The following is a 22051-nucleotide window of genomic DNA, read 5'->3' on the forward strand; positions in this document are numbered from 1 at the left end:
AAAGAAGAACTGGAATTAAACACACACAGATTGAACACAGGAACCCAAACGAACAAACACACAAAGAGTCCAAAAACCACGAGTCCGTGAAACAGTGAAGCTGTTTCCACAACTTTGGAAATTACATTCATGTGCCGCTAAATCGCAACAGCGAACACGTTTTGCAGGAAAGGTGATGCTGAATGAATTACAGGTTTTCTCAGTCTAATGAGAAAATGTTGTTAATTAATGTGTTTGGCAAGTTGCAAAAATGGTGAAACTGAACATATGAGTGAAATTTCAGAGACAACTAAGGTTAGGTAAAAATGGTCTTGGTTTAATACAGAAAAAAAGTCAGCAGTGACTTGAAGCACAACATATTTAACATTTTAAAAAAAAACGCAATCTTTCACAATAAAGTGCTTTTGTCCTGCAACTTGTACACCCGTCATCCATCCCAACCTTCTCCCTCCAACTTCAGTATGATATATAAATATATCACTTCTTTTATTCAGTGAAACGTTACCTGTGAACATAATCCAGACAGCAATTATGTTTGCCAATGCAACATATTGGAAAACCAATGTAGTTATATGTAAATGTTTCCTTTCACCGTCCTGTTAGATCAACACATTTTAATTGAAGGTGTCATAAAGGTGAGTGGAGCAGATGACGGCAGGCAGGCTCAGATGCAGAAATTTTTAATGAAATACTTCAAAAGTCACAAAAGACTCTGAGACACAAGAACCAGGAACAAACACAGAATAATACAGAATAAGGCAGTATAAACTCAGTACAAACACAGTACGAGAGCAGACGACTTGACAAAGACCAAACTGAAAACTGAACTATAAATACACAGGGTGTGATCGCAAACTAGACACAGGTGAAACACATGAGGTGATCAAACACAGGAAGTAAAGGTGACAAGACACAAGGAGAAAATATTTCAAAATAAAACAGGAACTAAAGTAAACAGACGACAGGTGACGCAACACACGGGCAGACTGGGAGCAGATAAACTGGGGAAGACACTGGGAGCAGGACTGGGCTAACCAGAGTGATGCAGGGCAGGTGAGAGGAGGTGCATATAAACATGGGAGGAACAAACAGAAAAAAACAAAACCAGGCAACTCAAGAGAACGAAATACACAAAGAGTCCAAAAATAACAGACAAAGTCCAGGCAGGACGTGACAGAAGGGGTGTTGCCATGTGATTAAAAAAAAATCAGGATAGGATACACCTGTGGTTCCTCTGTCCCCACTATAAGCTCCTCCAAGATGCATTTAATGGATAAGGTGGGTGATTTTCTATATTTTTCAACATATCTCACATGCAGAGCAAAACCAACAATGAACTGATCTACTAACAAGTACTGTGCATGCATCCAAAGCCTGATATATCTTCTTCTTCTGTGCCGTAGACCTCCGTCGTCGTCCAAAATTTATTAAAAACACATCAGTGAGCCACATCGCTGCACTGGGTGACATGTTCCTTCATCATGAAAAGTTTGGTCAAGTTAGTTTGTGTAAAAACTAATAACAGCGATCACCTTGTCAGTCTCAGGAGAGTGGTTCCTTGTACATATCATGTCCTGACCGCATGAATGCTCAGCCTCATCCTTTAAGGGATAGAAACATCCTCGATGATGGCAGACCTCGATCGATGTCCAGGTCAGGGTCCGGAGGAAGGAAGACTCTGACTTGTGTACAGTTTCATTTTGTGATCAGCGATTCATTTCATTTATGAACTTACACAAAATGTCAGCCTTTGTTTGTTTGGCATTGATAGCCAACCTCCTCTTATCTGTTCATGTGTACAGTATTTACACTCCTCAGGTGTTATTTCCTCCCACCTTGGTGCTGCTGCTTTTCGAAGGCGCTTGTGCTATATGTAGAGGTGAGACGTGTCAGCTGTGGGTAGAGCTGGTGGGCGGGTTTTATTAAGACAGAGGAGGCATGAATCCATCTGTCAGATAGACCTCGAACGTCTCTTTTAATAGCTCCATCATCAGACGCTGCCAGCAGCTCTAATTGGCAGAACGTGGGAGTTGATGGTATTAAAATGGCTGCCGTGCTGTTCACCTCCATGACTGCAGCCTGTCAGTTACATGGGAGGCTAAGTGAACATGGACGAGAGAGGCAGAGAGAGAGAGTGGGAGGGAGAGAGAGAGAGAGAGAGAGAGAAGCGCTGGTTTGAAGAGGTGTAGAGCTGGACACACAGAGAGCTTTATTTTTCTGTGTTTATTGGATTCACATCTCTCACAAAAGCTTGGATTTAAAATATCATACACCAGTGCCAATGCACCAGTGGAACCAATCTGGCGCCAATTAGGGCAGCAATTAATGATTAATTTTGTTAATCATTTAGTTAATTGTTTAGATCAAACAAATGGAAAATTCCCATCTCAAGTTCCCCCGAGGGTCCAAAGTGATACTTTAAACTGTTTACGCAGCCTGACCATCGCTCCAAAAACACAAAAAAAAGATTCAATTTGCAATTAAATGAAAAAGACGAAAGCAGTGAAGAATCTGGAAACTGGAGATAGTTGGCATTTTTACTTAATAAACTACTTTTAATGAATTGATCATCAACAATGTGGTTTTTTACCAGTTGACTAATCCAGTGGCTCTTTTAGGACACGCTGAGGATGCCACACGATTTATTACTATTTGTATTAATGTTTTACCACATTAAGAAAAACAAGGAACATTTACATTAACTATATTTTGTAATGGCTCAGTAAATACAGACTCTCAGGCGGGCAGGTAAGATTAAACATTCAGGTTTAATTGTGGTCAAAAACAGGCAAAAGGTCAAAAAAATCAGGCAGCTGACAAGCAGATGAATCAAGAAGACAGCAGGCAAGGTAGCAAAAGTCCAAGCAGGCAGGTAAACAAACTGGCTGGAACACTAATGGCTGTGGCACAAAAGACAATCTGGCAGGGAAGCGGACCCTCTATAAATACTACTGGGCAAATTGAGGAAGTGGAAATGTGTGTAGGAGGTTGGAGGGATGTCAGGTGACGGGGAATGACAGGAACAGGAGTTACAGGATCTGAAATAACAGGAGAGGGTTTTGTTGTTGTTGTTGTTGTTGTTGCTGCTGTTGTCTCTCTTGCGGGAACGTCTTGACAACACTCACATAGTTACACATATTCACATCTGGAAGCTGCCCTGTACAACCGCTGAGCAGATCCACTGGAGCAGATGGGCGACCTCTAGCTTGCATCTCTGAGGTTTAGGCCACAAATACCCCATCAGTTGGTGCATGGTGAGAGAGAAAGGCAAAAAAAAAATAGAAGAAAAAAACATAGAAATGATTATGCTGCGGCTAAAACTGGTGAAAACAGTTAAAGTCATATTAATATCCCAACTCGACCTCATCTGGCAAGGCGCCATATTGGTCAAACACATGCATGCAAGCTCACATTCCTGATGGATTACTTTGTAACTTGAACGCCATATTCGACCGTTTACAGTTGCCACCGTGATAACTTTCCAGAGATGTGAAATCCCGTCTGTGAGTATTACAAACAGCTGTGCAATGTTTTTGGCTTCTAATAATTCCTTTAAATGCATTAATCTGCAACACCAACTCGACCTCCTGGATCATATTTCATTGTCTCACTGGTACCTCAAACACTACGCCCCCACCATGGCAAACCCCTGCAAATTCATTCAACTTTGATCCGAACTTTGCAGCCGCAACCAGTTGCTGTGTTGACCACTGTTTGAACTGAAAGATGGACAAAAAAAGAAAAAAAAAATACTTGTGTTGTTGAATTTCCAGAACTGTACAGTAACAAACGGACCTCATATGTAGACCAGACAAGACAACATGTAGGTGCAGCTACCAGGTTTGTTACAAAAACACAGTTTGAGTCTCTGGAACGTAGATATCCACTGAAAATGTTCTTCAGCTAAATGAAAGTTACACAGTAGTTCTTATTATATATAGTCCTGAAAATGTCACCACTGGTATAACCGGTCCTCTTCAAATCTCACTAAAACATGCCAGAAATCTATGTGTTGCAGTGTTTACAGTGTGTACAACACCACAGAGTGTGTGCGACAGTGACGTGTAATGGGGATGTGCAGAGAGCCCAGTATTTGTATTCGTATCTGTATTTGTTGAGGCAGCAAAATTATTTGTATTTGTATTTGAATAAAAGTGGAAAGAGGCTTAAAAATCCTGTTTTTGTTTTTATTTTTATTACACTTTTAATTTTAGAAAATGAAAGTATTACAATAAGTGTTCATGAATAAACTACCTTATGAAGGAGGTCCCCACACCGGGTCTCGAACTGCAACCTAACTTTGTGGAGAAGGAGAAGGGGAACAACAGGTTATGGAGAGTCCGTTGGGAGCACTTCATGTGTGTCAGCAGCTCAGCTTTATCTCTGGGGAACACCCCCAACTCCAGGAGTGATGTCCGAATTAGGAAATGTGCATCATGTAGCAGGTGGATGTGACTCCCCTCGTTGAGACCTGCTGATAGACGTAACAGCGGAGCAGAGGAGAGACACTGAGATAGAAATGTAACCGACCTGCGTGCTGGTATTTGACATGTTTTTCTTTTTCTTCCCAAAAACAAATAATTCTTAAAATATTTGTATGAAACAAATATTTGTATAAAACGCACTATTTGTGCTTTGCCAAATAGTCTGGCTGTCTGCACATAGAAAAGGTTAGCCTTGATAAGTATGATACTGCTGTATGCACGCCACCGACTGGTGTACGTTCACTAAATGTTAATCTAACAGCAGTTTTGTTTTTGTGTGTGGAAACATCACAGGTGTCATCAGCAAAAATTAAACCTTTTCTTTCTTTTGGAAAGTGTCGCAACTCCTGTAACTCTCTGTAAGTGGGAGTCAGTCAGTCTCCTCACTGGTATCAAAAACAGAAACATCACCCTGATACTGGTTACCAGTGAGATATAGAATTGATTTTAAGATTCACATCATCTACAGAAAAAAAAAACAGTCAGATGAAGCAGTATCTTCAATCTAAATCATATTTTTTTCTGTCCAACTAGTGAACAGCCTCCAGGCGGCGCTATGAAGACTTATGACCCCACTTCAACACTGCTGCCGTGCAGATTTTTACTGTAAAGTTGATGAGTAATAACGAATGCAGAGTCCAGCCGAGCACTGGGGAGGAAGTTGCTAACAGACTCCCTGCTGTTCTGTCAGGACAGAAACGCACTGATCCTCCCATGAGACGGTTGCCTTAGCGATTGTGTCTTGCCATCCAGTTGGCAGGAAATCAGAAGCGCCTGAAGGCAACATCCTGACCTCTGTAACTGCACATCAGAGCAGCTTGGACATGGAACCAAAGTGTGTCTAATTGCACTAAAAGAGGAAATCTGACAAGCAGGTCTGCGGCTAATGGTGGCCAGTGACGGATGCTCCCATCATGCAGCCCTGCAGTGAGCACTCAGCTGGCCACTTCCTGTTTGAAATTGGATAAAGAACAGACACAAGCTGCATGGATGGAAAACCCACAATGAGTATCTGATTCCTCCTGCTGCACAGCGGTGATATGATGATGTTTACTTTATGGTTTTTCACAGGAGTTTTATAATGAAATTGAATCGCGGTTTTAGGTTGACCACCATGAGATTTAGATTTGATTAAATGAGGTTTTAAAGGGCAGCGGTTTAACTCACCTTTAAACCCTGACTTTCCTCTTTCAGTTCAAAGCTTTAATACAACACAAATATCATAACATATAGCTGAGGAATATATTGGAGATCTTTTATGATCTTATCTCATGTTAAATGTAAAATTTGCAAGAAATTCAGATACATAAATGTAGTGAAGGCTTGAGGAAAATATTAACCTTCTAAATATTAATGAGGAAAAGTGAAACACCTCCCAAAACCTGAATACCCAAATAAAGTACCAGAACCAGATTCTTGTAGCAATATACTTTGATATGAATGATAACAAAAATATTAAAGATCCCATCAAGACATTTCAAAATACTCTGCTTTTAATAATAATTTGTGTCTGATATGTTTTTTTTGTTTTTTTTTACACAAATATGTTTAATTACTTAATGAATTCTTAAAATGACATCTTCTCCCTCATGTCCAAATCAAGACTCTACAAATATGTAAATAATGTTCATTTCCAAAGTTTTCCTGCTGTAAAGTTCATTCTCAGTGTTTGTGCACCGGAGGCTTCACACTGGTTTAAGTTACATACTGGTGCACGATTGGCTCCAAACTGGTTGTGATGTCACTTAATCATCTTATAGGTTGACGTCTTAAACTGAGATTTAATGCAACTTTAAATACCAGCAGAAACTATTGTCTCTGTGCAGCTTTAACTTATAAATATCAGTGAATCATAACACATCACACTGACACATTATTGAAGCTGCATCACACCTACAGTATATATTATATATATATATATATATATATATATATATATATATATATATTCATATTTTCTAATTGTTTCAGCTCCTCTAATACAACTACTGACACTGATAAATTCTTCTTTTGAATCTCTATGGGAACATTTTTGTGAATGAAATCACCTTATGTGGATATTTTAGGGGTGTCAATTATGCTTATGATGAAATCTAAATAAATGTTCAGAGATTTATGTCCAGTTTGGGCAGTTAAGAGAGAAAAAAGTGAGTTTCAGGAGAAGAATAAGAAAATGTTCTTGAATGAAGCCCATTATGATGCATCGTCTACTGTAGGAACCATGAACGTCTGCAGATGATCCAATCACATAGTTATTAAGATATTCAGTCTGTAAAAAAAAAAAACGTTGGACCGACCAGCTCACAGACCTACATTGTCTTGTAAAGATTCTCGTGCGTGTCCGTGTGTTTCAGACTGACTTTGACTTTGGACTCAACAGCGGCTCACTAGAAAGATTTATAACCTGGGACATTTTGCACGGACACTCCTGGATTAGTGAGGTGAAATCCTTTTTTTTTAATGATATTTTTTATGATATTACGGCGTAATATTCATGATTCCCAGCAGCAGCCAGAAAGATGAGGTCTGTTGTTTAGTGCAAATCTAAATTAAGAACATATTGTCTGATGAAAAACAACTGTAGTGTTGAGCCATATGTGATCTGACATTCAGATACATTATCATTAGCTACAGAAACAGGCAGGTTTACTCCTCTCCCTGGACAGAAAAGACTGTTTTATTGCTCGTTATGATGATTTAAGAGTTACGCTATTTAAAATGAAATAAAACGTCCTTAATTTCTGATGATGTTTTCTGGGTGAATGATTATAAAGACCTTGAACTGTGTTTCAGGACCTTTTGTGTGGCTGATTTTAAAAGACAAAGTTCTTTGTTTGCAATGTAATATAAGACGTTTTGTTCTTGTTTATGTTTGACAAATCTTTCACTGCTGCAACTCTACTTTGGTATCTTGTAACTCCATGTGGGCTGAGCATTCGTATGTGCAGGACACATTAAATTACTAACTAAATAACATCACCCTCCCTGGAACTTCTGTAAGCTGCTAACAAGGTAAATCATTTCAAAAGCTGAGAATTTCACCTCATTGACTCCGTCTGACGAGCATGTAAATGTTCAATTTAAAGCTGAAAATAAAGCTAATTAAGCTTTATTCACATATCATTTATATTCAATTCAATTCAATCTATTTATATATAACAACATCATCAGATCACTTTATATTTAACACATGGATTAAGCTTTCTGCCGAGAAAACTCTGACTTTAATTTAATGTTATTAACATTCTCTGTTACCAACGTTTACCTAACACTGCATGAAGCAAGTTTTGATACTTTCAGTATTTATCATGAAGTGTAAATTGTAAAATGTGTAAATTTATGTAAAACAAAAAGGAGAAAATGTTTCCTGATTTACATGTTACTGCATTTCGTTTTCTCAACTGGTATGAAGTCACACTCAGTGATTATAAAAATGCATTTAATCTACACAAAACACTGAGGAATATAACAGCTTTCAGTATTTTTAGTCAAACGAAGGAGTTATTAAAAAGACACAAACGTCTCTGATTACAATGAACGTATTCATCAGGACAAGTGTATATCTTTGATTATAATAAAAGAGCCCGTTTAAATCTAGGACATGATAATTTTTCACTACAATAGTTAAACATGACTAACCGGGTTCAGTATCTCGCAGCAGTTCATGTGTATAAATGCCTTAATGAGACCAGACTATTTACTGGTGTTTGCGTGTACACAGATATGGCGTTTTTGGATCTAAATCCTTTCAGCATGTGGGGGCTAAAATTTGGAACAGTTTACCAGATATGTGAGATTCTTCCTTTTTTTTTAAATGGTTGGCAATTTTTCTGTATTTTTTTCTCATCAACAAATTTCATTCCTGCACATGCTGAGTGGCGTCTGCCGTACACAGAACTACTCTCCAGAGACTGAAAATTTGAGTGCTGTTATTAAGAAAAGTATTGAATATTGCCAGCGATTGTTAAAAAAAAAAACTGGTGTAAAAACATTTTTATATAATAAAATGGAAAAAAGATGGATGAGTGAATAAATCTAGTATTTAGGTGAAAATGTACAACTTGTATAATGAGTATCTACTTTTTCTGCATGTCACAATTTCAGTCAGTAATGTCTTTGTCGTTGTCATGAATACGGAAATAAATTATTTAGTGTCACATGCTTCAATTTTATATCTATCTGTATTTCTTTTATATGCGGTTTACAGTTTTGTTTTGGTGCATGTTTTATGATTATGTTTTGAATCTGTGTACTTTTGATTGTTAGTTTTCCTGGTGAATATGTGGAAAAGTGTGTAATGTGAAGGTTATTTCATGACAGAATAAAACCAAACTAACATATACAACATAAACTATTTATCCCTTTCATGCATGAATTATTAAATCACAGAGTAAAAAAAAAAAGTTTATTTTTACTCTTAACCAAGTGAAAAATCATGTCAGTAACTTATTTTTTTAATATATTGAATTTTGAAATGTGTCCACTGTAGTATATATATGTTTATATATATATATATATATATATATATATATATATATATATATATATATATATATATATATATATATATATATATATATATATTATTTTATTACTAAGAGCAAATGGTATGAATACAGATTGGAACATTGGATAACAACAACAATAGAGAGGCCCAATAGACAGAAATGTTGCATGACGTCCACTGGAGCGGACAGATGTATTTTCAATCACAGAAAATAATGTACGAGAAAAATATTATTAAAAACTTGATAAAAGTATTTCAAACATCTTATTTAGTTGAAAAATATACTTTCTTTTTACCTGTTTTTTTTTCTCTGAGAATAAAAGTATTTAACATATTCCTGAGCTACTTGGTGCGTTTCCTTCACTTTACACCATTTTGAATTTATGATTCAATATCTCAAAATCACAGAGAGTCAAAAATGATATTCAGATGGAATTGTAGACAAAACTTTGGGGTTTCAACACCTGGAAGTTGGGACACTACAACTTAAATAGTTCAAAATGGCTTCCAAATATCTGTCCACTATAGTGGACGCCATGCATGAAAGGGTTAAATGTATATATGTAACTGTATATACCTTGTAAATAATATGTTTTTTCCCTTTTTTTATTTCTTCTTTTAGTGTAACTTATACATACCTTGTTCCATTTTATTGCTAGTTGTATTATTTTAATCTATTCTAATTTAAAATACTGTATTTTAATATTAATATATATATTTTTAATGCATTTTCTGTGTGTGTCTGGAGGGGGCGCTACTGCATTTCATTGTGAAGGCCTGTTTTGCATAATGACACTAAAACTGAACCTTGAACCTTGACGTGATGTCATTCTCAGGCTTGACGTGCAGGAACCTGCTCCCTTAACAAGCTCCTTCACACTCAGTATGACGATTAAAAACACCCCCCCACCCTTCCCCCCCACCCGGCTCCTGTAATCATGCACGACATCATCCATCCTGAACATGGCTGTCAGCCAATCGGAGGAAGCAGAGAGCGCCGGCGGGGGCAGGTAAGCGGATGTAGTTCATGTCGACGGCACTCCGTCACTTTGACAAACATGTGCTCCAATTAGAAAAGCCATTAATTTCAATTTCAGCTGCAATCTCGCCTCACATCTCCGCCTGCTGCCTGCACAACGGCTGACTTTGTTCATTTTGTGGTTGGCCGAGTTTGAGTAATAGAGGTCTTGCATGCAATCTACAAGGATTTTTTAAGTGTGTGTGTGTGTGTGTGTGTGTGCGTGTGTGTGTGTGTGTTAAAACAGCTTCACTATTCAGGAGCTCTGGAGCTTCCAGCAGAGCAGCATGTCAGCAGAGTCGGGATGTAAGGAGCCTCTCGCTCGGCTCTGCTTTAATAACTTTTAATGTTCGTCCTTTTAGCTTCAACCTTTGGTACGGACGACCATTAGCAGCTTTTAACAGCTGCTAAATACTGTTTAACATCTCTGATGGGGCGCGGATATTCTGAATAATAACTGTAAAAGGATAATGTTTTGAATAATTACCTGACAATACAGCTAAAATTTAAATACAATTAACATGTGATTTTCTACAGCTGCCTCCTCTCCGTTGTTAAAGTAATGTTCCACCCAAAATCTGACTTCAGTACTCTGGTTTGTCACAAGCATGATCCTACATCACATTACTTTTTTGATCTGCATACTTCAAAGCTGTGTCCTAGAAATGACCTTTTATACTCTAATAATTTGCAACACTAACTATGTTTTTGAGAGAAGCGTTGGCAAATGTCATCACTCCCCGGATTATGTTTTTGAAGTCACAATATGAAGCTTCAGCCATCCGAATGAGTCAAATCAAGTAGTTATCTTTCTACGTTACAGTTTTTTTAGTTCCAAAGTCCCTCTTTTTGTTACTATACTTCCACCGCAGCTCAACAGGGAAACACAAAGAGGGAATTTGATGCTAAAGACTGTAAATGTGTCAGATATCCACTTGATATGACTAACTCAGACTGCTGAAGCTGAATATAAGCTTCACATCAACTATTAAATGCATTTTTGCACAAAATGACAAACCTCTTTCACTGTTCATACGGACACCTGACTGTTGTTTTTTAAGACACACTTGAAAAATGAGAGTACAGCCATGCTAGCGGCTCTATAAGCTAAATGCTAACATCCTCACAATGCTAATATGCTGATGGTTAACAGGTATAATATTTACCATGTTCACCATCTTATCTTGTTATCATTGCTATCAGAGTTACGTAGGCTAGTAAGTGGTCCTTGAGTTAAGTTTTGTGTTCAGCTTCAGTGTTTTATAGACTTTTTTTTAACACATATAATGACAGCTGTGTTGTGTTTGGGTGTCGTTTTGTTGGTACACTTTTATCTCTGACCAGACGCTGATTTTTTAGCTTTTGTGTTCTTGACAATGGAACAATCATCAGTGAGGGAAACACGTCACCCAGTAATCACAAACACTGGACGCTCATTTTCTCCACAATCACTCACTTTTATCTCACCTTCGTTTGATGGCGTTCAGCTCGCCGTCGGCGGCGTTCCTCCTCTCGGTGAAATCTGTTAGTCGATGAATGGAATTCAAGCTGAGCGGTAATAATAATCTTCAGCAGCAGACGATCCTAATCACAGAGCAGAGAGCGTCTGGCAGCAGCGGAGGTCAGAGGCCAAGTGCAGCATATTACAGTCATTGTTCTCCCAACGATCTCGCCGGCCTCCTGAGGATCTCCAAACTAAGTGAACAACTTCCAGTCAGAAACTTGCAAGTGGACTTTTGTCTCCCCAGAATTGGAGTTAATGGGAAAAGGAAACTGAACTTTTTGCTGAAAGTTTAACTGTTCAACTTGGAGCTGCTCGCTGCTGTCTGCGTTCCACACCACAGAGCCTTTTCTTTCCTCTTTCATTTTGTTTTTCTTCAGAGGTTTGGATCCCCCGGCTGCCTCGTCGTACCTCGCCACCCCCGGAGAGCAATCCGGGCCTCGGCCTTATCTTTGGGAGGCACATTTCCCCCGAGGGAAATCTCCCTGCCTCCACCTTGGGCTCTGCACTTAAGTGATGAACAAGTGAAACATGGCCGCGCTTTGTCTGCTCGCCGCTAATCAGCGAGGCAAAGCGCTGCTGCTGCTGCCATCTGGCCTCGCCGCGCTACCTGCATCGCTGACATCACTACCTCCCTCTCCTCTTCTTCTTCTTGTTTTCCTGTCACTTCATCCCTCCACCAGGACGTAACTTTCAAACAACTTTTAAACTGCCCTGTTAAAAGCGGTAATGAGAAAAAAAAAAATACTCCTGAATTCAGCAGTTTTATCATAAATGCACCTTCAGGTATGTGAAGTAAATGTATTCATTGTGAGGAAGTATGTGGAGAGTTTCACTCAGCTGCTGGGTGAAAAACCTTGAATCTCCGGTTTTGATGATTTTCACATTTTTACATTAGTTTAAAGAAAGAAAAAGAAACTTAAAATAAACTTTCTTTAGTCGCAGCCATGACACCTCTCAGAGTTCACATCAGGTGTTTCTATGTTCACTGCCACACAAGTTATTCGCCTTTTTACAGACAAAATGGAGTAATTGTTCATTTTTTATATATAATCAATGTTTGCACTTACACTACATACATGGCCATTGCATCCAACAATAGAAATGCAGTAATGCAGTAAAATAAAACAACAATAACAATGTCAGTTCAGCTAAATTCAATGTGTATTGAAAGAAATGAAAAATAAAAAAATAATCATATAAACTGTTTTGTTTATTTATTTTGCAGGTCTGTCTTTCAGAATAACATCTTCACCTTCTTCTCAAAACCTTTCTGTCTTCTAGAGGAAAATAAATATGATTAAAATCTGCTCTGGTTTTCAATATTTTCTTTTTTATATATTTTTTAATATGTGAACGGCCTGTTCAAGGTAAAACTGGGTATTAAAAAACAAAAATAGTGTTTCGTGGCACCCACGACTTGCGATGATGACGATGAATATAAAATTCACCCTCTCTGTTATGTTCACTGTTTGAAATTAGTTTTTAAAAAAAATCAGTTTCTTTCATGTTTTGGAGAACCGACTGGCATCAGTCCCACCTGTCAAAAGTTCATTCATGTCGTCTGACAGCTACACCCACCATCGTCATCATCATCATCAGATCAGTCAGAAAAGTTCCACTTTACCGGCGTTGTGTGTGAATTTAACTTTCATGACAAAGTGAATATCAGATACTACAAAAATAAAGGTGGAGAGCTGGAAGCTTGGTGATGAAGTGAGTATTTCAATTCAATTATATTTAAAGTGCAGAATCACCATGCAGCACGGTCCCAACACACTTTACAGCAATCAATTTCCAATAATAAAAAAATTGAAACCACATTAAAAACATCAATGTTAAATAGATGTTAAAAGGTGTTAGGTGAGGCTGTGATGTAGAGAATAAAGGTAGGTTTTCAGTCTTGATTTAAAGATTTCAACTGCTTCTTCAACATGTAATGGAAGGTCGTTCCAGACACACAGTAGGCAAATGCTCTGAAGCCAACTGGTTTTTTTGTTAACTGAAGGAACGACCAGGAGACCAGCGTTGAGAGAGCGCAGAGGGCTTGCTGGTGTATATATGGTGTAATTAGCTCAGATAGGTAAGGTGGTGCAAGTCCATGCATGGCCTTTATAAGTTAAAAGAAGAACTTTAAAATCAGCTCTTGCTTGCACCGGTAGGAAGACCGGAAAAAAGGACATTACAGTAATCAAGTCTGGAAGATACAAATGCATGGATTAAGGTTTCAGCGTCACATAGTGATGGAATAAGTCTGATTTTGGCAATATTACTAAGATGAATGAATGCAGTCTTGGTAATAACCTTGATATGAGAGCTTTCAGAGATAATACAGTCATTGATATTGACACTCAGGTTCTCATACTGATGCTCATGTTTTGCTGATCTAACAACTAATAATATTTGAGGGGTTAGTGCATGAACTACTGTTGCAGAAAGCCAACCAAGAACAAAGCTAGCAACAGGAGGTATGCACGAGGGTCCAACTGCAGACCTCACATATGGCAACCCCAGGATTGAAGAGTCGGGTCTCCTGTCATGTGGTGCATCACTTCCTTTTCTGCTATAAGAGTAAAGCAACAGGCCTACTTCTACATTTAATTCAACTCATTTTCACCCAGAATGAAGGGGTAACAGTATAACTTCTTTATGAGAAATATGCTATAAGTGAAATATAAATTTACAAATATTGGCGTTTTTTATGTAACTTATAGGTTTTGACCACAGTATGACTTTAGGCACACATGAGTCACTAAAATCAAACACTGATATTGGTTTTACAGGGCTAACATCATAGACTGTATATAAATATGGACGACGCGTCTCCACTTCCTATCGCTATGGAAAAGTGAAGCCAAAATATCTCCTTTCTGGGAGCGGCCATCTTGCTTGTGCGATGTCAATCATGACGTCAGACCCCCCCTTTCTACATCGTCAAATAACTAATTAAAAACAAACTTCTAAGAAAAATGAGCACTTGGACAAACATCAGCATGATAAGAACGACCTGAAATGACAGAAACCATCTTTGGGAAAAATGTATTTGACGTGTAGTTTGATTTTTTTAGTTTGGCTCATGTCCCATCCGCTAACATGGAGGGGGCGGGACTTATACTGCAGCCAGCCACCAGGGGGCGATCCAGATGTTTTGGCTTCACTTCTGGGGAGCTGTCATGACGTCCATCTTTATATACAGTCTATCAAGCTAACATAAATGTTGGCTAACATAAATGTTAGCTTGTCCAACAGGGTTTACAAATCTGGTTAAATACATTTTTTTTTCATGAAAGTAGCGCCTCACTTCCTTCGACTCGCAGATGTAGTTATCAGTCTCATGTCTGTGTGTTAACTACTAGCGTCAGGATGTGCTCAGCCTGGCTTCACATAAGGGCTGGAGGCAGAGGGAAAGAGCTGAAGTAGCTCAGTCTTAAGTCAAATCTAAATACCTCTAAAGTTTGCTTGTTAATATGCTGTAATTTGTAAAAAATGATCAGTTGTGATGGTGGGTGTAAGTGTATAATGTGTATTTCCTGTATGTTGTGCAGCATTTCTGGTTAAGAAAGCAGGTTGCCAGATATGATCAGCGAGAAGTTTATTCAAAAGACATATTTGTATCTGCAGCACCATGACTTACTGCAGAGCATGCTGTGTTTCCTTACTGGACCAGTTTGTGTAAAAGGGTTCAAACTGGAAAAAAAGTTATGGTGTAGTAAAGCTAATATAATTCATCCCTGTTAAAACAGTTTCCTATTGGTCAACGGGGCAGATTCATGTGTCAAAGTTCACCAAAGCTGAACTCTACGCAAAATATTTGCAAGGATTTACACTGCAAATACACCGATTGTGGTGATTTCACCAAAATTGTCTGATTTTGGTGCAAAAGTTCGCTCTTATAAATAAAAAAAAAAATCGTGTTCTAAACTTTTTATGTTGAAAATAAAATCTCACAACTCATATTTGAAGGCAGTATTTGTCTCAGGATGACTGCAGCTTACATAGAAGAGTTGTCTTGTTTGTGTATTCTTAACTTAATAAAGTTTATTCTTCAGTGTCCGAGTTTATCCGCAGCGGTCAGATGACTCTCTCTGGCTGACCTGGAGTCAGCTCTCCTCCTCGGCAGGATTGAAATCAGAGTCCAGAAGCAGAACATATCAGTGCTGGTCTGCAGCTGCTGAATATGTAAAGCCTTATTGAAGCTATGCTCCAGCAATTTCTCTTAATTATTGGAATAATCAGACTGAAGGAAAGGAGAGGCTTCGCTTATTGGATTAGCTGAGACGATCCTCTAACACAAACCATCTCCTCTTCTCTGCCTCGCTCTATTCAATTCACTTCGATTCAATCAGCTTTATTGGCACCAGAGTTTCCAAACAATATCTGTGACGCACGGAAGTGCAATATAGATAATTATAAATAATTTAAATAGCAATATTAACAGTCACGATGATTGGATTAAAATAAAACTAGACCTGGAAAAAAAAATAAACTGCTCTCTCTTTCTTTCTCCCTCAGTTCAGTTCATTCATTTCATTATTTGTATAAATAAATAATATTATCTAAAACTTCCCATAAAATGATAAAAAAGAAATAAAATATATGTGGCCACAAGTGCTTCAAGAATTTATTTTTCTTATTCTTAGTATTTACATGTTTTATATATATATTTTATATTGATTGTATAAATATTGTCTGAGAATATATTATTATGTATTATTATTGTAATTATGTGAATAATACATAATTTAACATAGAATACATAAAAATATAAAAACTAACAGAAAAGCAGAAATAAAACATATTTAGTCATAAATGGTTCAGTATTTAAATTAATCATTAATTATATGTTTTATCACATATAATTAAATAACAATTAAATATATAAAAAGCAAATGAAGCAAACAGAAAATATTGGACCATTACGTAGCTACAAATAGCTCTTTATAAAAAAAAGTTTCATCTTATTCTTTTATCAAAATACAAATGTTTGTCTGATATTGTCTGATATTGTCTGATATTGTCTCTCGTCTCCTTTGTGTCGTTTAGTCGGGAAACTCCACAAAGACAAAGATTTTTAAAAAGAGAGGTCGGAGACATCTGTGGTATGGGTCAGCCCCTAAAACACTACTGCCTACATTTCCCATAATGCAACTCAATATTGTCTTACAATCCCTGCCTGGTAAACGTCTGTGTTTTCCCACCTCGTCTGCTTTATATATTCTAAGATAAATGAGCGTCTCCGACAGCACTCGATACTAGAATTTGAGTCCTCCGTGACTTTATACATGTTAGTAGAAGTTTCAACTTTCTTCTAATGTCAACTTTTTTGCTTTAATTTCAGCTCTATAATAAAATATTCACACACTATGACCTGCGTTTAACCTGCAACGGTCTTATGGGATTTTACGGGGAAATGTTGTTCGGTGCAGGCTGCTAGAAACATATTACATCGTTTGTCATATTTGTAAAAATTACAATTCCTGTCTAGTCAAATGGAGTAAACCACATAACATACTGTTGCAGGGCTGCTTTGTTATTGATTTGCATTGAAATGAGCCTTGATTGATCCCTGAGGGGGGGGGATACATTTGCTGCAGCAGCACAAAGACAGAAGAAATTTAAATAAATATTAAATAAAACAGTTAAACAGACTAAAGGCACCTTTAGACTGTGCAACAACAACAACGCTGCAAGTTTAACCTGTGTCAAAGTGTTTTTTTTTTAATGAGGTTTTCTTATTTGTGGAAGAGGACCTAGAAGGTTTGACTTATGCTCATTGTTGACTTTGACTTTGTAAAATCAGTGAAGTAACCAGTAAACATTTCTGGATCCACATCAACACACAAAGTCATTCATTTGTTTGTTTATTTGCACCCGAGTGTCATTTTTTGTACCAACTCTCATTAAAACTGACACATTTTTTCAGATATCCTGCTAACAGATAAACCACAAACAGGATTTTGGTTAATTCCAGCGCAACTCTTCTTCTTCTTTTGATTCAAAGCCGAAGTTTTCAGTCTATAATCTGAAGTGACATTTACACAACAGAATCCTTCAGCACCTGATAACCCTGAAAACCTGGTGAAATTACATCCAGTTACTCCAAATATTTGAATATTTTTTTGACATTTCTTTCATTCTCCTCCTCACAAACACACACCTTGTTTGTGTGTTTGTGTGTTTGTGTGTGTGTGTGCGTATGTGGTTTCAGGGTCGAGGTTCGGGGCCGAGGGGACACCCGGGGCATTAAGGTGGATCGATATCTGGAAGGCGGAGGGAGCCGGCCATAATCTCCATCAGCCATGTACGAAAGTACATTACTGCCACTACAAAGCCTATTAACAAAACCGCAGGTCATGCATTATTGAATGGATGTTGGTTTTATTCGACCCGTTCAAAGAGATGGAAAAAACAAAAAAAAAGGGGGGTAAACATAAATTATGCAGCCGCTCCAGCTCCCCGACTTGAAAATATTGTTTTTGTTTAGGCATCATGGTGGACGAGCTCAAATCACACTGGGGGAGGGGGGAATATTTCTGGGGGAATATCGATCCGCGATATGGATCTTCGGAGAGCGATCCGGAGGGATATCTATCTGTAAACAATGGCTCACCGAGGCGAGGAGCTTCGCCTCTGAATCACCGATGAGCCGTCGTCACCTCAGGCTCGAATCCGCACATCTGCACCGTTACACGTAGTGTGTGTGTGTGTGTGTGTGTGTGTGTGTGTGTTACTTCAGCATTAAATACACACTCATACAAGAACAAACACCATCACACAGAAGCTCCTGGACAACAAGAAACAATGAAAAAAAATCAAAAACTTTGATTTCTGTGAGTGTAGAAATCCACTTCCACCTCATCTGTGAGCTGCACAGTACTGTAGTTTACTGTAGTTTACTGTAGTTTACTGTAGTGTACTGTAGTGTACTGTAGTTTACTGTAGTGTACTGCAGTTTACTGTAGTGTACTGTAGTGTACTGTACTGTAGTGTACTGTAGTGTACTGTAGTGTACTGTAATTTACTGTAGTGTACTGTAGCGTACTGTAGTTTACTGTAGTTTACTGTTGTGTACTGTAGTTTACTGTAGTGTGCTGTAGTGTACTGTACTGTAGTTTACTGTAGTTTTCTGTAGTTTACTGTAGTGTACTGTAGTGTACTGTAATTTACTGTAGTGTACTGTACTGCAGTTTACTGTAGTTTTCTGTAGTGTACTGTAATTTACTGTAGTGTACTGTAGTTTACTGTAGTGTACTGTAGTGTACTGTAATTTACTGTAGTGTACTGTAGTTTACTGTAGTGTACTGTAGTGTACTGTAATTTACTGTAGTGTACTGTACTGCAGTTTACTGTAGTTTTCTGTAGTTTATTGTAGTGTACTGTAGTTTACTGTAGTTTACTGTAGTTTAATGTAGTGAACTGTAATTTACTGTAGTTGTAACTGGACTCATTAGACAGTCACTATCAGTCACTGTGCCTTAAATATATGTCGACCAATCATAAGTTTTGGGTCTTTCACGACAGGCGTGGAAGGTGATCAGGCTGGAGGGACCAAAAACAGACACTGGGCCTCCCTAAAGAACCACTCATATGAACAAATTCAAACAACACGCATGTGTGAGTAATTTAAAATTTGTGGCATTCATCAATTTTCTCGTACTTAGAACTTTCTCTGTTGTACGAATCAAACGAGCAAACAGCTTGACTTTCTTTACAAAGGGAGAATCACTTAAGTTAGAATCATAATGTCTTAATCTGAATGAATTTGGAGTTTAAATATGATACTGAAATCAAACTCTGTTCAGCGTATCATCATCATCATGCCAGTGTCCTGGACCAGGAAGTGTTTCCAGTGTGATGATTTTTATGTCAGTAGTTATAAACAGCTGCCTCAGCTCTCTGTCCTGCTGTAACATCACCTGCTGCAGGCTGTAATATTCTCTCCTCTGATATCTCTGCGACCAGTGGTGGAAGAAGTATTCAGATCCTTTAATTAAGTAAAAGTATCAATACAGCAATGTAAAAAATACTCCATTATTAAGTAAAAGTCCTGCATGAAGAAGGTCAGCAGATAAATCCGAGGGGTTGTGAGATGATTAATGGGAGAGGAAAGAAAGATTTTTGCTGAAATATTGGATCATTTGAACATTTATTGAAATGAAAGCATGTGAGAAGTTTAGAGGGAAAAATCACTATTTGGTGGAGCTGTTAACAACTCATAGACATGTGAAATGTGACCCCGACTACACACTGCTTTTTGTAAGACGAAAAAGCCCAAAAAAAAAGTTGGAAACCACTGGTTTCATCTTTAACAATGTGTTGTATTTTAAAAGCTTGTTATATTATCCTAATATTCAAAAGCTATTTACAAGTTGCTCTACTTCTATTAGCTCAATTCAGATTTAAAAATTCAAGTCAAGTCAAAAACTCAGGTAAAATTCAGATGATAAAACATAAAGGATACCAAGGAAAAGCTATTGAATGGAATCATTAAGACTTTGCAGCTTATTGAAATAGAACAACTTAAATATAGATTTTAAATATAAGGTTCATGAATTTTTCTACCTGAATGTTAAAAAATTTTAACATTCAGGTATTTCAAGTTTTTGAAATTCCACAACTTGAAAGAGAAATTCAGAAAGACGGTTTCAGTAAAACAAATCTAAATCTCAGCATTAAATATTGTAAGTTTTGGTATTCAGTTGCTGATATAATTCAATTTTTATGGTGATATTTTGCTTCCATGTGTGTTTTTTCAGGAGGAAAAATTGACAAGAAACTCAATAAATACATCATATATTTTATTTCTTTTTAGGTGAAAGTAAAGTCAAAGGTTTTGCAGAAAGTCAGACTTGTGAATAAATTTCCTGCTTAGTTTATTTTGTGAACGCACCCTCAAGTCATTGTTGCGGTTGGAGCAGCTGGCTGCCTCCGCCTGGCCAACGCTCACAGATTTTCTTCCTCCTGACGGGGTCACAGAGGTCGAGCGTTACCGACTGTAAACAGCCGTGTTTTCACTTTGGCCTCCTGACTGACGGAGAATCCCAGACGAGCTTCTCTCTCCAGCCGCCGCTGATCTCATCCCTTAATGCTTCATTACCTGAGCATCCACTCTGACCCCGCCAGCCATTTAGCAGGCAGGCAGAATGAGGCCAGAAGGGGTCCGGAAAGACACACACATGACACACCGACACAAACCGACCCCCCCTCCCCCAACCCCCCACCCTCCCAGTCTGTCCGAGATAATAGGCCGATATTTCAGTGAGGATGCGCTTCTCCTCCGTCAGCTCGGGTCAGCGGTTTGTGTTTACATCAGCAGCTCAGCAAACAGCGGGAGAGACTCAGCAGCCGACGAATCCTGTTTCTGCATCGACTCTCGGCTTCACGCAGCAGGTCTGATCTTATATAATGTTAGCGGATATCATGAGACTGTAAAACAGGCAGCAGTTGTTTTTACTGAACCATTTATGATCCAGTACTTGGACAATTTTGAGATGCTTTGTACTCAGCTTGAAGTTTTTTACATTTTTCCATTTATTCCATTTAGTTACTGTTTATTTTGGATGTTAGATGTTCCCCAAGCTCCATTTAAGACAGATGAAGGTCGAGAATTTGTTTTCTTTAACACTAAACTTTACCTCTGACTGAAAACTTCTCAAATTTCTCAAAAAACTCACTTATATTCCGTTGTTTGCTGCTTTGTACCATTTGATTTAATGATTTTTTAAAATATTTTGTACATATAAATGCATGTTTGATGCTTTAAATGTGATGTGCTGAATAAATAAATCTTCACATATTTACATAAAGGATACAATATATAATAATAACACATTATGATAAATGTTTTCATTTTCATACATAGGGATATATTGCTGAAAATAATTATAGCGGGAGATCCTATAAATAAAAGTACAGAAGTATGTTTATGAAGTAGTATAAAGTGGAAATATTCAGTAAAATACCTTAATTTTTTTAAACTCCATCACTCACAGTTGTAGACTTTTATTGATGTGAAATTTTAAATGCAGCACATCTCTTATTTCTAATGAGGTAAATTCAAGGTTTAAAGTTCAGTTTTATTGTCATTATACAATACAGGTTTGCACAATGAAATGCAGTTGTGCCGCCTACATGCTATACATACAGAAAAATATATATTCAAATATTTTAAATTTGAATGGTATAAAACAATAAAATAGGCAATAAAATATAACAAAGAGTATAAGAGTAGCACTACATGAAGAAATAAAAAAGAGAAACAACTTTATTTACATGGAATTACATGTACAAGTTACATATATATATATATACATATATACACAAAAATATTTGCAATACGTGCAAAATCAGTGTAATATGCAGGTTATAGTGCAAAAACCTGAGGTAGTAGTAGGAGTGAATGGGGAAGGATAACGTGCATAAGAAGGCCAACTTATCTAGACACATATAACATGTAGAGCTGAGGTTTGTGAGAACATTGAAATTTACATTTCAGTAACACAACTTTTACTTAAGTAAACAGTAAGTTTATCTACACGAGG

This window comes from Thunnus maccoyii, chromosome 8 (assembly GCF_910596095.1).
Source record: "Thunnus maccoyii chromosome 8, fThuMac1.1, whole genome shotgun sequence".
NCBI classification, from domain to species: Eukaryota; Metazoa; Chordata; class Actinopteri; order Scombriformes; family Scombridae; genus Thunnus; species Thunnus maccoyii.